Here is a 13,729-nt window from a genome sequence, read left to right as displayed (position 1 = left end):
AGCCCTCGTGTGTCCTTTGGGCTTCACTATAGGTAGGTACGCAGCCCCTGGAGGATTTCGAGCAGGGGTCTGAGGAGTCTTGATTCACATCTGACAGGTTCTGGCTGCTCCTCCCGGAATGGACTGTGGGATGGTAAGAGAAGAAGCTGGAAAAGCAGGGACAGGTGGCTGCTTCAGATCCCAGGGGAGGGAGGGACAGCTGGCAGGGCCGTGAGGGTGGCAGTGCAGGTGAGGGACAGTAGAGAGACCTTGCCATGGGGTACGTTTTGAAGGCAGACCTGCAGGCCTTGCCGATGGAGGGCTGGGGCTGTGGCAGGCAGAGAAGAGTCCAGCATGGCCCTAAGAATGCTGCCCTGAACATGAGGGTAGAGAACGGTGCCTGAGGAGAAGCAGACCCCTGGAGGAAGGGCAAGATGAAGGTAGGGGTGAAGAAGAGGCCAGCACTGTCAGGCAAAGCCTGAGACTGCAGTGAGACTTGTGAAGTTGCCGTCCAGATGAACACGTGGGTCGGGAGTCACAGAGAGCTCTGAGTTGGGGATGTGGGTGTGGAGTTAGTGGCCTCAGGTGAAACCCATGAGATGAAGTGAGCTCCTCCTGGGATCATCCCACCATACCCCCACCTGGCTCCATGCAGTGGTGAGCATGAGTTGCACACACTTGTCTGGAGCATGGACAGAAAACAGAAGCCATCCAAAGACTCAGGCTGGGGTCCTGGAGTATTGAGGGCTCAGGAACAGAAGGAAGAGCCAGCAGAGGGGCCGGGGAATGTGTGGGCCTAGAAACAGGGAGAACCAGCAGTGGATAGTGGCCCCGACGCCAGGGTGGACGGTGTTTCAAGAAGGGATCAATCAGGGGTGCAAATATGCCAGTAAGTCAGTGTGCACTAGAAACTGACCACTGGGTTTGACCGTGAGGCCGGGGTTCTCAGGGAAGCCATGCACTGGAGCTTCGCTGTGCTTGGTGCAGAGGATGGTCAGGAAGTGGCTTCCCTTCCCCTTCCCCTTCCCCTTCCTCTTGTAGATCTCACCACTGGCTGCTGTGAGTCCTCTCTTTCCTCCAGCTACTTGTACCCTCCCCTGCCCTCCATCTCTCAAGGCTTCCATTGGCTTCCTGGCTACCTGGGACCATTCCTTGTTTCCAAAGGCAGCTCCTCCCATTGTCAGTTGCCAGGTTTCCCTTCTGATCCTTGCTGTGCTTTGGAGCTTCCTCCACATTCTCCACCTTCCTCCAGCTTCTGTCAGTCAGGCAGAGTCGCGGCTCTGAAACCCCCATGGGCAAGCCTGGAAATACCACGTTTCTTTGTGGGCTGGGTGCAGTGTTGAGCAGCCCTGGCACGGGGCCTGGGCCAGGTGTGGGAGGGGCAGAAGCCACAGTTCACATCTCCGCAGCCTGTGGTCACAGCGTGGCTCCTCTCCAGCCCCCCGAGGGGGCATCAAACTGTCCTCTGTGATGTAGTGATGAAGTGGCCCACCTTGTGGGGCTGTCGTGAAGATGAACTGAGGTCATGTGTGCACAGGGCTGGATGTATCCTCAATGTCGAGGAAATGACCTCCTCTACTAACTTTTTATTTTCACACAGTGGTATTTTTTATTTTTCTTTCTTTAAACATTTTGCTGTAAAGAATTTAAATTGTGATCAAATGCTAAGTTATCTTCTCAAGCATTACAGTTATTCATTCATTTAGTAAACATTGATTGAGCACCTGTGATGTCTCAAACTCTATTGTCATAGCCCATTTGCATCGCTTTAAAGAAATACCTGAGACCAAGTAATTTATGAAGAAGAGAGGTTTATTTAGCTTATGGTTCTGCAGGCCGTACAAGAAGCATGGGAACAGCATCTGCTTCTGGTGAGGGCTTCAGGAAGCTTCCAGTCCTGGCGGAAGGGGAAGGGGGAACAGATGTGTCACGGGATAAGAAGGGGAGCAAGAGAGAGAGAGGAGGAGGTGCCAGACTCTTTAACAATCATCTCATGAGAACCAATAGAACAAGAACTCACTCACTACTGTGAGGATGGCACCCCGCCATTCATGAGGGAACCACCCCCATGACCCAAACACCTCCCACCAGACCCCCCTCCAACATTGGGGATCACATTTTAACATAGATTTGGAGGGGCAAACATCCAAACTATATCAACTATTAGTATTATCAGGGACTACCAAGATGAGGAACCAAGGCCCCTGCCCGGAGGAGCAAAGGACGTAAAGCAGATACCGCAGTCCCATGACATGAGCTCTCGCAGAAGCACGCACAAGACACAGTGATGCCCAGAGAGAGGACATCTGAGGGCCCAGGTGGGGAGGGTGCACCCCAGTGATATTAAAAGGAGTCACAGGGTCACATTTAGGGCAAGAATCGCCTTGTCTTTTTCATAGAGAGTTGTCACGTTTTGTTTTCTTTCATCAAAATGTCGTGGGGTGATGAGCAAAAAGACATCTTATTTTAAAGTGTGTGGTAACCATCTGCTCTGAAACTGAAGTTAATTGGTCCCATTATCATGGATGAATCAGAGGACTGTTGCTCAGAAAAGTCAGAAGAAGTGACTAACAGCTCCCCACATGTGAAACCACCCGCCTCCCTCAATGGTGTTCACCTGTGATTTTCATATTTGTAGAAGCTCAAATTTTCAAGCTATTCATGATGCCAGTGCCCGTGTCTTGTTCCTGTTCTTGTGGTTATGTCATCGGGAGATGTGAATGACCACTCTATCAAAGCCAGGAGTAGAACTTTCGGCATGTCCCCAATCACACTCCTTATGTGGAGCACACCTTTACCTTGGGCACCCCATTCTGGGTTCTGCTGGATGTTAGACTAGGACTGGGCCACGGTGGCGTCTCCAGAGGCTGGAAAGTGCTGGCATTTACCATGGCTGCACCATCTTTCCAGGGTGGTCACAGCTGATTTACAGCCCTAGGAGTGCTCTCAACTGGGTAAAAGTCCTAACTTCTGGAAGCTGGCTTACATCAAACCACTAAGCCTTGCCCTTCATCCACCCAGCTGCTCTAGCAGACTGTGCACCCTGCCTACCTACCCTCCCCAGTGTGCGCGGTCTCACTGGTCGGGGCCACACTGTTTGCTGCACAGTTTACAGGACCTGTCTGCTTGCCCTTGAGCATTCAGGTGTTTCTTTGTGCATAGCTCCTCTTAGCAGCGTGCACTTCAGGGACAGGAGTAAACCTCCAGACACCTCCCAGACACTCCGGGATATGCATGTGAAATGAATGGACAGAATTCCTATTTAAATATCCTTGGGCTAAAGGATGCTGTATGCATTTCTGTTGCTGCCTAACAAATTGCCACACATTTGGCAGCTTAAAACAACACAAGTATATCATCCCACAGCTTCTGGGGCCAGCAGTCTGCTGTGTTTTAGCTGGGTCTAAGTCTCTGCTGAGAATTTCTCAAGGCTGAAATTAAGGTGTCCCCTGGCTGGCTGTGTGCTCATCTAGGGGTGGATCCATTTCTAAGTTTCCTCCGGTTGTTGGCAGAATTCAGTTCCTTGCAGTAGAATGACTGAGGTCCCATTTTCTTGCTAACTGTTGGCTCCTAGAGAGTACCCAAGAGACTCGGGAGTGATGCAGTTTCACTGTGCGCTGGTTACTTGCCGAGTCTCATGCACATGTACAAGTTGCACGAAGCAGGTGTCTTACAGACAGGCACTGAGGGACAATAGCAGCCTAGGATTCAGGGCAAGACAGTCACACAAGGCTTAGGACAGCTGCCCAGGGTGCATGCTGTCTTGTCTGTATGTGCCCCACTTGTGCTGCAGCTGAGGGAACCCCAGAAAGCAGCCTGCTGTGAATTTAATACGAGGGGGATACAGTATCATCATTGGGCTAAAACACTGAAAAACATCCTGTTCTCAGAGGGACCAGAACAGAGTCCAGACTGTTCCAGCCAGTTTCCCATGATCTCAGGCTACTGCATTCCCAGAATATTCTTTTTTTTTCTTCTGGAGACAGGGTCCCCTCTCTTGCCCAGGCTGGAGTGGCAGTGGTGCAGTCTCTGCTCAGTGCAACCCCCACTTTCTGTGTTCAAGTGATTCTCTTGTCTCAGCCTCCCAAGTAGCTGGGACTACAGGTGCTCGGCACCACGCCCAGCTAATTTTTGTATTTTAGTAGAGATGGGGTTGCACCATGTTGCCTATGGTAATTCTTGAGAACTACAGGCAAGAAAGGCGAAAGAACTGGGTCAGTCCAAAGCCACCCACGACCCCATACTGGGTCCTTGCCGCATAGCTCTGTTCACATGGCATGGCAGTGAAGTGGTTTACCACCTGGCATGCAGTTGTTTACTGCTTCAAGACCAGCCAGATAATCTCTCTCTCCTCTCCCCACCCCGCCCTTTCCTCCCTCTTCCCTCTGCATTCTACCATGTACCCTTTCTCTCTAAATCTCTCTGACTTTCCCATTCTCTGACCACTAAATCCTCTTTTAAAGGGGTCCTTAGGTTAGATCAGGCAAACTCAGGATAATCTCCCTTTTTATCAACTCAGAGTCAGTGAATAGTAATTACCCTGCAAAATCCCCTCAATTTGCCCTGTGTTATAACCTAATCACCAGGAGTGACATCCTGTCAGAGTCACAGGTTTCACCTAAACTCAAGGGGAAGGGATGATACAGGAGTGCACCCAGGAGGTGAGAATCTGGGGACCACTTTCAACGTCTGCCTGCCACAGATGCAGTGTCATTACTTGCAATATGATAATTCTTCTATGCAAAAAGATCCAGAATGAGAGATTAAATCGTGCTGAATATGTTGTGGTCAGGGGGATTTTCTCAATTTCCTGATGTGCCACTTTTAACCATTTCACCTGGGTTGGTATGTTACAGCACGCTGTGCCTAGAGGCAAGCATGCATTTGGACTGAAATTCTACTCTTTTTTTTGAGACAGGGCCTCACTCTGTCTCCCGGGCTGGAGTGCATTGGCACGATCTTGGCTCACTGCAGCCTCTGCTCCAGGGTTCAAGCGATTCTCCTGCCTTAGCCTCCCAAGTAGCTGAGATTATAGGCATGCACCACCACGCCCAGCTAATTTTTATATTTTTGGTAGAAATGGGGTTTTGCGATGTTGGTCAGGCTGGTCTTGAACGTCTGGCCTCAAGTCATCCGCCCACCTTGGCCTCCCAAAGTGCTGGGATTACAGGTGTGAGCCACCGTGCCCGGCCAGAATTCGACTCTTGATGATTTTAAATTTCAAATAACATGTTTCTGAGCCCCCCAAAGACATCATACCCTTTTATTGGGCTCTTTTAACAATCAGAACCATAGATCTGGTCATCTGGGATAGGACGAGGGTAGGCACTGTGACAACTGTGCTTTTGAGAATAGCAGCCTTCACATATTGGGGATCCCTTATGTGCTGGGTGTATTATACACCATTAATTATGTCCAGGTCTCACATCAGCTGCATGCCGTTGCCGAGATGCTCTTCATTTTACAGATCAGGAAGAAGAGACTTGGGGAAGCAGAAAGTTTGCCCAGGGCTGCCTGGCTGTGAAATGTCCTCACCCTGCCCATGCCACAAGACCTCAGTCCAGCTCAGAGCCTTGGGAACTGTCACCTTTCCCTCAGTATATTTTCTGCCACATGACCCATTGCAAATAGGAATTGCATGATTTATTGGTTTTCTTGAAAGAATAAATCACCGATGCCAGAGAAAATGTCCAAAGGAACACTCTTTGAGAAGCCAAATACAAAGCAAGCAGCCAAGTCACACAATTCTAGAGGGACACGTTGCAGAGGGCACTGCACAGGAACATCTGACAGAGGCAGAGCGAAGGGGGGTGGTCCGGGGGGGCCACAGATCACGACAGTCCCCAGGCTTCACATTTAACAGTCCTCACACAGAGGGACTGATCCCAAAGCCCTGTCGGGAAGAAAATCAAATCAAGTTATAAAATTTTTAAGAGTATATGGTACATACAGAACAGATCACAAGCCCAGGAGACTTCAAGCCAAGTGTGGTGAGGAGCTCACCTCACAGCAGTTCCAGCAGAGCTGAGAAAGCATAAAGGAGGAAGCATTTTGACCATTTTTGTGACTGTTACACATTAACCTTCTTTTTAGGGCAAATAGAGTTGTTTAAGCTGATTTGTCTACAGCTGGTTCACTGAATCATGCAGACTAGCCTACGTTTTGTGTTTTGTCTATGATTAGAGCTAACATTTCGGGGAAATCAGAATGACTTAAGTTTTGGCTACATGGTATTAGGTGGTTGGCCTTGGGGTGTGTCTGAACTGTGGCCTCCATTTTTATTATTCTTTAACAGTCCTGTAAAATGCAGGGATATACATGTTGCTGATATGCTATTACCCACCAAGACTGAAGTTTGAAAGTAAGTCATGTGATGAATCTGTTGTAACAGAGCTTATAAGATGGAAAATATTCATTAAGTCACTATTGCATTGTCATTGTGTTCTCACTTTTATTTTTGTGGGGAGGAAATAGTATCAAAGGGATTCTGTTTATTAATCTAGGTATTGGAAGTGAAAAGCAAGTGTTCAGGCGGGGGTTAAGGAAGGGTTAGAAAATTAAACCTTAGATGTCTTAAAAAGTGATAAAATAAAATTGACAGTGTATCAGATCCATGAGAAGCCAGCCTATTCAACAATTCTGAGTAAAATTTTAAAAAGTGATGTTAAAGCATGTATTAGCGACATAAATTCACAGTTTTATGATGTAGCCTTGTTTAAACTCAGTCAGCATCTAAATATTTCAGACGGACTCTTTTGCATCATACAGGAAAAATAAGATGAGGTGGAAATATTTTCAAATGGGGGTTTTTTGAAGACATTCCATCCAGCAAATTCACCACCTGAATCCTTTCTTTTGCCTTTAAAATGTCATCTCAGGTGCAAGCAGCTTCCAGCTCGCTTTTCCCTTATAGTCACCTCCAGAGCTAGACACATCATCCTCTCATGGTTTTAATTCCTTATTGAAACATACATGTGGGAAAGTGTACAAATTAAGTGGAGAATAGATCACATGCTTTAACAAGGACTCAGACAAGAAACTCAGATCAAGGAAACTGACTTCTTACAGCATCGATTTATTTTGCCTCTTTTTGAGCTTTTTTTTTTTTTTTTTTTGAGACGGAGTTTCACTCTTGTTACCCAGGCTGGAGTGCAATGGCGCGATCTCGGCTCACCGCAACCTCCGCCTCCTGGGTTCAGGCAATTCTTCTGCCTCAGCCTCCTGAGTAGCTGGAATTACAGGCACACGCCACCATGCCCAGCTAATTTTTTTGTATTTTTAGTAGAGACGGGGTTTCACCATATTGACCAGGATGGTCTCAATCTCTTGACCTCGTGATCCACCCGCCTCGGCCTCCCAAAGTGCTGGGATTACAGGCTTGAGCCACCGCACCCGGCCTTTTTGAGCTTTTTATAAATGGAATTGTGAATGGGTTAAGTTCCAGATTCTTCCCCTTAATATGAAGCTTGTGCAGTCCATTCATAGAGTTGTGCAGTTACCATATAGCTTATTTATTCTCATTAGTATATCACATTGCAATGTATACATGTATTACAAATAATTTCTCCATTATGTTATCAATGGATTTTTGGTGTCTTAGTCAACTAAGGCTAACATAACAAAATACCATAGACCAAGTGATTTAAATGACAGAAATTTATTTTCTCACAGTTGTAGAGACTAGAAGTCCCAGATCAAAGTGCTGGCCAATTCAGTTCCTAAAAGAACTCTCTGTCTTGTAAACGGCTGCCTTCTCACTGTATTCTCACATGGTCTTTCTTCAGTGCATGCCTGGGGGTGGGGGACAGTGTGAGAGTTGAAGCTCTCTAGTGTTTTTTATACGAACACTAATTCTGGGAGATCAGGACCCCACCCTTATGACCTTGTTTAATAAATCTAAGTTACTTCCTTGAAATCCCTGTCTTCAAATATAGCCACACTAGTGATTAAGATTTCAACATGTGAATTTGGAGGGAACACATTGAGTCCATAACGAACTGTTGCAACTTGGTTATTATTATAATAAATAATGGTGCTATGAACATTCTTGTATAGGTTTCTGGTAAGCCATGAACACATTTCTAAAGATATATACACTCATCCCTCAGTATCCATAGGGAATTTCTTCCAGGACCCTCCAGATACTGAAATTCTCAGATGTTCAAGTTCCTTATAGAAAATGGTGTGCTATTTGCATATAACCTACTCACATTTTCCCATATATTTTAAATCACCTCTGGATCACCTGTAATACCTAACACAGTGCCTTCATCATTTCATCCAGGTGGATTTGACATATTATTTGACACACGGCAAATTCAAGTTTTGCTCTTTGGAACTTTATGGAATTTTTTTTATGGATAATTTCTATAAGCAGTTGGTTGAATTCACAGATTTGGAACCCACAGATACAGAAGGTCAGCTGCACCTCGGAGTGATACTGCTAGGTCATAGAATTTACATATGTTCAGCATTACAACAGTTATCCAAACAGTTTCCCAGAGTGGATGTACCAATTCGCTCTTCCACTGTTGAGAGTTCTGGTTGCTCCTTGTTTTTTTGTCTTTTTGTTTTAGTTACTGTGTTGGAAGTGTAGGAGTATCCACACAGTGGTTTTAATTTTCATTTTCTGATGACTAGTAAAATTAGGCACCTTTTCACGTTATTCTCCATTTGCATATCCTCTTGTTGGGTGCCTTTTCAGGTTTTTTGCCCATTTTTGAGATTGCCTTTTTGATTGACTTGTGGGAATTACTTATACATTCCAGATATGAGACCTTTGTCAGTTGTGTGTTGCCAATATTTTTACCCACCCTACTGGTTGCCTTTTCACTCTCTGACTGATGTACCTTAACTAAAATAGTTCAATTTACCTTTTTTCCATTTATGTGAGAGCCTCTATTTCAGTTTAAGAAATCTTTGCCTACCCCAATTCCTGCAAATATTCTCCTGCCTTTCATATGTAAATCTACAATTGACCTAAAAATGATTTTCATAAATGATGTGCTATGTAATGAAAATCCATTTTCACATATATTCATCAACCTGACATGGTGTCACCTATTGAAATCATCCTTTCTTTATTATGCTTCAGTGTAACCTAGAGATAAAGCAGGTGACTGTGTAGGTGTGGGTCTGATTCTGGGTCTGTTCTGTTCCATCAACAATTTTGATGTTATTCTTCTGTATTATTCAATTTGAATCATTTAAATACTTATTTTAATTTTTCCTTTGACTCATAAGTTACTTAGAAATATGTTGCTTAATCACCATGGTTTCTAGGGTTTTTTTTTTTTCTGGCTTAATTCTTCTGTGGTCAAAGAATATACAATAAATGATTTAGATATCTTTAATTTACTTTATGACCCAGCATATAATTAAGCTTAATAAATATTCTATGTGCACTTGAAAAAATTTGAATTCTGTCCTTCTTAGGTATAGTGCTTTATATGTATGTTAATTATATCAAGTTTGTTAATTTTGTTGCTCAGATCTTTTCTATCATTCACTGAGTTTTTGTCCACTTATTCTACAAGCTATTGAAAAGGGTATGTTAAGGTCTCCTACTATGATTGTGGTTTCTTTATTTTTTCCTTAGTTCTCTTTTGCTTTATATATTTCCAACCTATGTTAGTGGGTGCATAGACATTTAGAATTATTACATAATGGTATGTCATAACTTTTCTGAGCTTCATTTTGGTTTATTATTTGGCCCATGGATTATTGTAAGTGTTTCTTTGTTTGCAAGTATGTAAAAACTATGAAATATTTTTAGTGATTTTTATTATTGATTTCTTAATTGCATTGTGGCCAAAGAGCATTGTCTGTATGATTTTAAATCTGTTGAGAACTTTGCTTCATGATTTAGAATATGATCAGTTTTTTTAAATCATTCCATATGTGCTTGAAAATAATGTTTAATCTTCTGTTTTGGCTACATTGTATTGTACTTGTCTATTGGTCATTTATTATGTTTTTCAAATCTTCCATACATTTATTGGTTTAATTTTTACTTTTTCTCTCAATTACTGATAGAGATGTGTTAAAATCTCTCATCATGGTGGTGTACTACATCTCCTTTTACTTCTTTGGATTTTTAATCCTGTGTAAATATAATGCTGTGTTATTGAATGCAGCAATTAAACTGATTTCTTCCTCATGAATTCAGCCATTGAACAGTATAGAGGATGCTTATTTATTTCTAGTAATGCTTTTTGCCTTTTGATTTATCTGCTATTGATTCAGCTATGTTAGCTTTCTGTAGGTTAAAACATTTCTGATGTACCATTTGCCACCTTTCATACCTTTCCTATAGCACTTTCGTATTCCTGTGTTTTAGATTTATCTCTTGCAAACTGCATGTTGTTAATTTATTCATAAAATCCATTTGACAGCCTTTGTCTTTTAACAGGTGCATTTATTTTTAAAGCAACTGCCATTTTCCCTGTTCTTTGTGGGATTTATTCTCTCCTTGCAAACCTTCTTTTAATTCAATTAAATATTGTTTAATAATGACTTTTTAAAAATTCTACAAGTTTTTAAGTTATAACCTCTCTTTCCATTATTAAGAGGTTACCCTAAAATATGCATATGAATCACTTCTCAAATTAATTAACATCTTAACCTACATCACACCCAGGCAATACAGGGACCTTGGAGTAGTTTAATTTTATGCATCCCTATTCTCTCCTGTTTTATAAGTTGTTGTCATTTATTTTGATTCTGTAGTTGTAATCTTGTCAGACATTATTGTTTTATGCAGTCATCGTTTATTTAGATTTACCCCTATGTTTACCTTTTATGTTTCTTCTCATTTCTTCTTGCATGTCAGATCTTCCCTCTGTTTGAAGTTCATCCTTTGGAATTTCTTCAGGTGACTGCTAATTTTACTCTCCCAGTTTTTATTAGTCTTAAAATGTCTTTGTTTTGGTCTCATTTTTTGAAAACACTTCTCATGGGTATAGTATTATAGATTGACAGTTATTTTCATTCCACACATTGAGGATTTTTTCTGTTGGCTTCTGCTTTCCATTGTTTCTTTTAAGAGGTAGGCTGTCAGTCTGTCACTCCTTTGAAGATAATCTGTTTTTCCCTTTCTCTAGCTGCTTTAAGATCTTTTCTCTGTCTTTTATATTGTGCAGTTTCACGAGGATATGTTAAGAAATATATCAATTTTATTTTTCTTGCTTAGAATGTCTTAGACTTTTTAAATCTGTGAGGTTATTTTTACATATTTCTTTTGGAAATCCTCAGTCAGTATTCAATATTGCCTGATTCGTTCCTTTCTGAATTTTGATCAGACAATGTTAGATCTTTTCAGTCTGTTCTTATGTCATAAACTCTCATATTTTCTCTCTCTCTTAGTTGCTTCTTACTTATCTTCAAGTGTATTAACTTTTTTCTTTAACGATGTCTAACCTGATACTAAACTGATTCTTATTTCTTACTTTAGTTTTTATATCTTTCATTTTAAGTTCTATAATCTGCCTTTTATTCTTTGGTCATATTTTGTTTAATTTGTTTGTGTATTTTAAACCTTTTAAACATACTTGTTTACTATCTATAGCTAACCATTTTTAACCTCAAGCTTATAGGTGTCTATAAACTGCTGATTTTGTGTGTATGACTCTTACCATGGCTTGTTTCTTGCTGTGTTTGTAATTTTGGATTGTGAGTAGGATATTATCGGTGGAAATCTTTCATGGCCTGTGTTAAGAATGTACTCTCTTAGAGAGAGTGTTTTTGTTTGTTGTTTTGTTTATGTGTTTGTTATCATCTTCCCAAGAGAAATTATCTTTGGTAGTTAGAACCAATTTTATGTTAATTTCTTGGCTTAGTGGTTCCAAGCCACAAATCAATTTTAGCTCAAATCTTCATGAGAGTCAACGTGTCCAGGAGTTTTTATTTTCCTCTGCTAAGTCCAGGCTAAAAGAGACAAATTTTCTTCTCAGCTTCCTCTGCCAGAGCAAAGTTATGTCTAATCTTTGCATTCAGGATGTAGTTTTTGAGGGTCTTAACTTTATGTGGAAGGAAAAGGCTATCCCCAGACCCAATTTCCCACATTTCGGGGTCTCCAGCCTTTTTTCCAGTTCTCGTGAAGTAATTAAACAGTTAAATGTCTTCACTTATAGGCAGTTGCTGGTTTGGTGCATACTAATTTCCATTCCATATTTATTTTTGGTTGTTGGAGATTTACTACACTTTCTTTCATGCTTGGATATACATTTTAAAGAATTCTTGAAAATAAGTATTTTCATTTTCTGACCTCTTTTCCTTTTTAAATCTTTGCCCTCCTGCTCATTTTAGAGAGCGGATTTCTCTTTTCAAATGACCAGAGACAAGGCCTTCAGCACCCCCCTTTATCTGCAGTTCTACACACATACACACAGGTTCTTACTTTAAATTATTTTTTGCTAAGTATTACAGAGAAATCAAGAATAATTAAGTATAGAGTAACAAAAGTAAAGATCAATGAGGGTTTGTAGTGATATAAGAAATATTTTCATTGATCTTAAAGAGTTGCTTTCTTTGGTTCATTAGGCTTAACACTTAAAGGCCAGATCTTTCTTCGTATTCCTCACGTGGTTCCTTTCCCAAGATCTATTCAACTTTTTTCTTTAAGTCTTCTTTATCCTAATACTACGATCTAACCAATGAATGTAGGCAAAAAAAATGTAACATGCTGTATTTAGATGTCTACCCAATTCAAGAATATAATTTGCATTTCTGAGAACCTCTGGACAGTGCTTCTCAAGCAATCTGTATAGAAAGATGACTCTCCTTTAGATTTCCAATTTACTGTCTCCCTATGCTTCTATAAAATTTAACAAAAATATTGCAGCAAAGCCCATTGCTATAAAAGCTCCTAAGCATTTCCTCTCATTTTCTGTACTTGCCTCATTGTGCACCAGCTGACCTCCCTCTAAGCAGCACCAGGAACTCTGTGTACAAAAACTTCCCTTTCTTTGCAGTTTATGGTCTTTCTTGCATTAATGTCAAAGCAATTGTGCTTACTATTAAAAGGACTTTGGTGTATCAGGGTACTTTTTAAGCCAAAGTGTTTTGTTTCACTCATTCATTCATTAGTATATGCATAAATATACTCTGTTATTTAACTCAGGATTTTGGACCTGTATATGCATAAAGTATGGTATGTATGGTGCTTTCTATATGCCATGCCCTATCTTAAGTACTTTCCTAATATTAAATAATATAATGTTCATAAAAACTGTTAGATCAGGACTATTATTATCTTCATGTTTAAGACTTGAGGACTGAAACATAGAGTGATTAAGTAACTTGCCCAACACCACACTGCTAAGAAGTAGTGGAACTGAGATTTGAACCCAGGAAGTCTAACTCCAGATTCTGTTCCTAACCAGTCTGCTGACTGCCTCTCTAATGACTGTCTTAGTCCCTCTAGTTCGGATTCTGCAAGGGTAGTTGTTTCAAAGCCCTCTTTATTTCATCTTCATTTTCAACTTGAAACAATGGGTCACTGTTGCACAGACCTCTGAATTGAAAAGGGAAATCAGGTCTTCCACCTCCTTTGTGGGAAGAATGATGATTGGTTAGCATGTCTGCCATGAAAAGTGTGGCAGTTTTTCAATGCTGCTTGCTGTGGTGTAGAGGGGATTGATAGAAGAAGTCACCTGCTAGCTTCAGGGCTCTGTGCCTTCAAAAAATTTGAAAATTGTGACCAAACTGTGAAAATTCCAACTCAATCTATTGAAAAAGCAAAAAAATTTAG

General features: G+C 41.5%; 1 protein-coding gene across 1 annotated transcript in view; it reads left to right on the top strand.

Moving 5' to 3' along the window:
• Positions 1-13,729, top strand: part of OTUD7A (OTU deubiquitinase 7A) — a 285,170-nt gene that overhangs the window by 232,554 nt on the left and 38,887 nt on the right. The window lies entirely within an intron of this gene.

This window comes from Aotus nancymaae, unplaced genomic scaffold, assembly GCF_030222135.1.
Source record: "Aotus nancymaae isolate 86718 unplaced genomic scaffold, 86718_ANA_hifiasm-v0.15.2.pri h1tg000014l, whole genome shotgun sequence".
Lineage (NCBI taxonomy): Eukaryota > Metazoa > Chordata > Mammalia > Primates > Aotidae > Aotus > Aotus nancymaae.
Note: the sequence above shows the minus strand (reverse complement) of the source record. Positions and strands in the feature narration are given on the sequence as shown.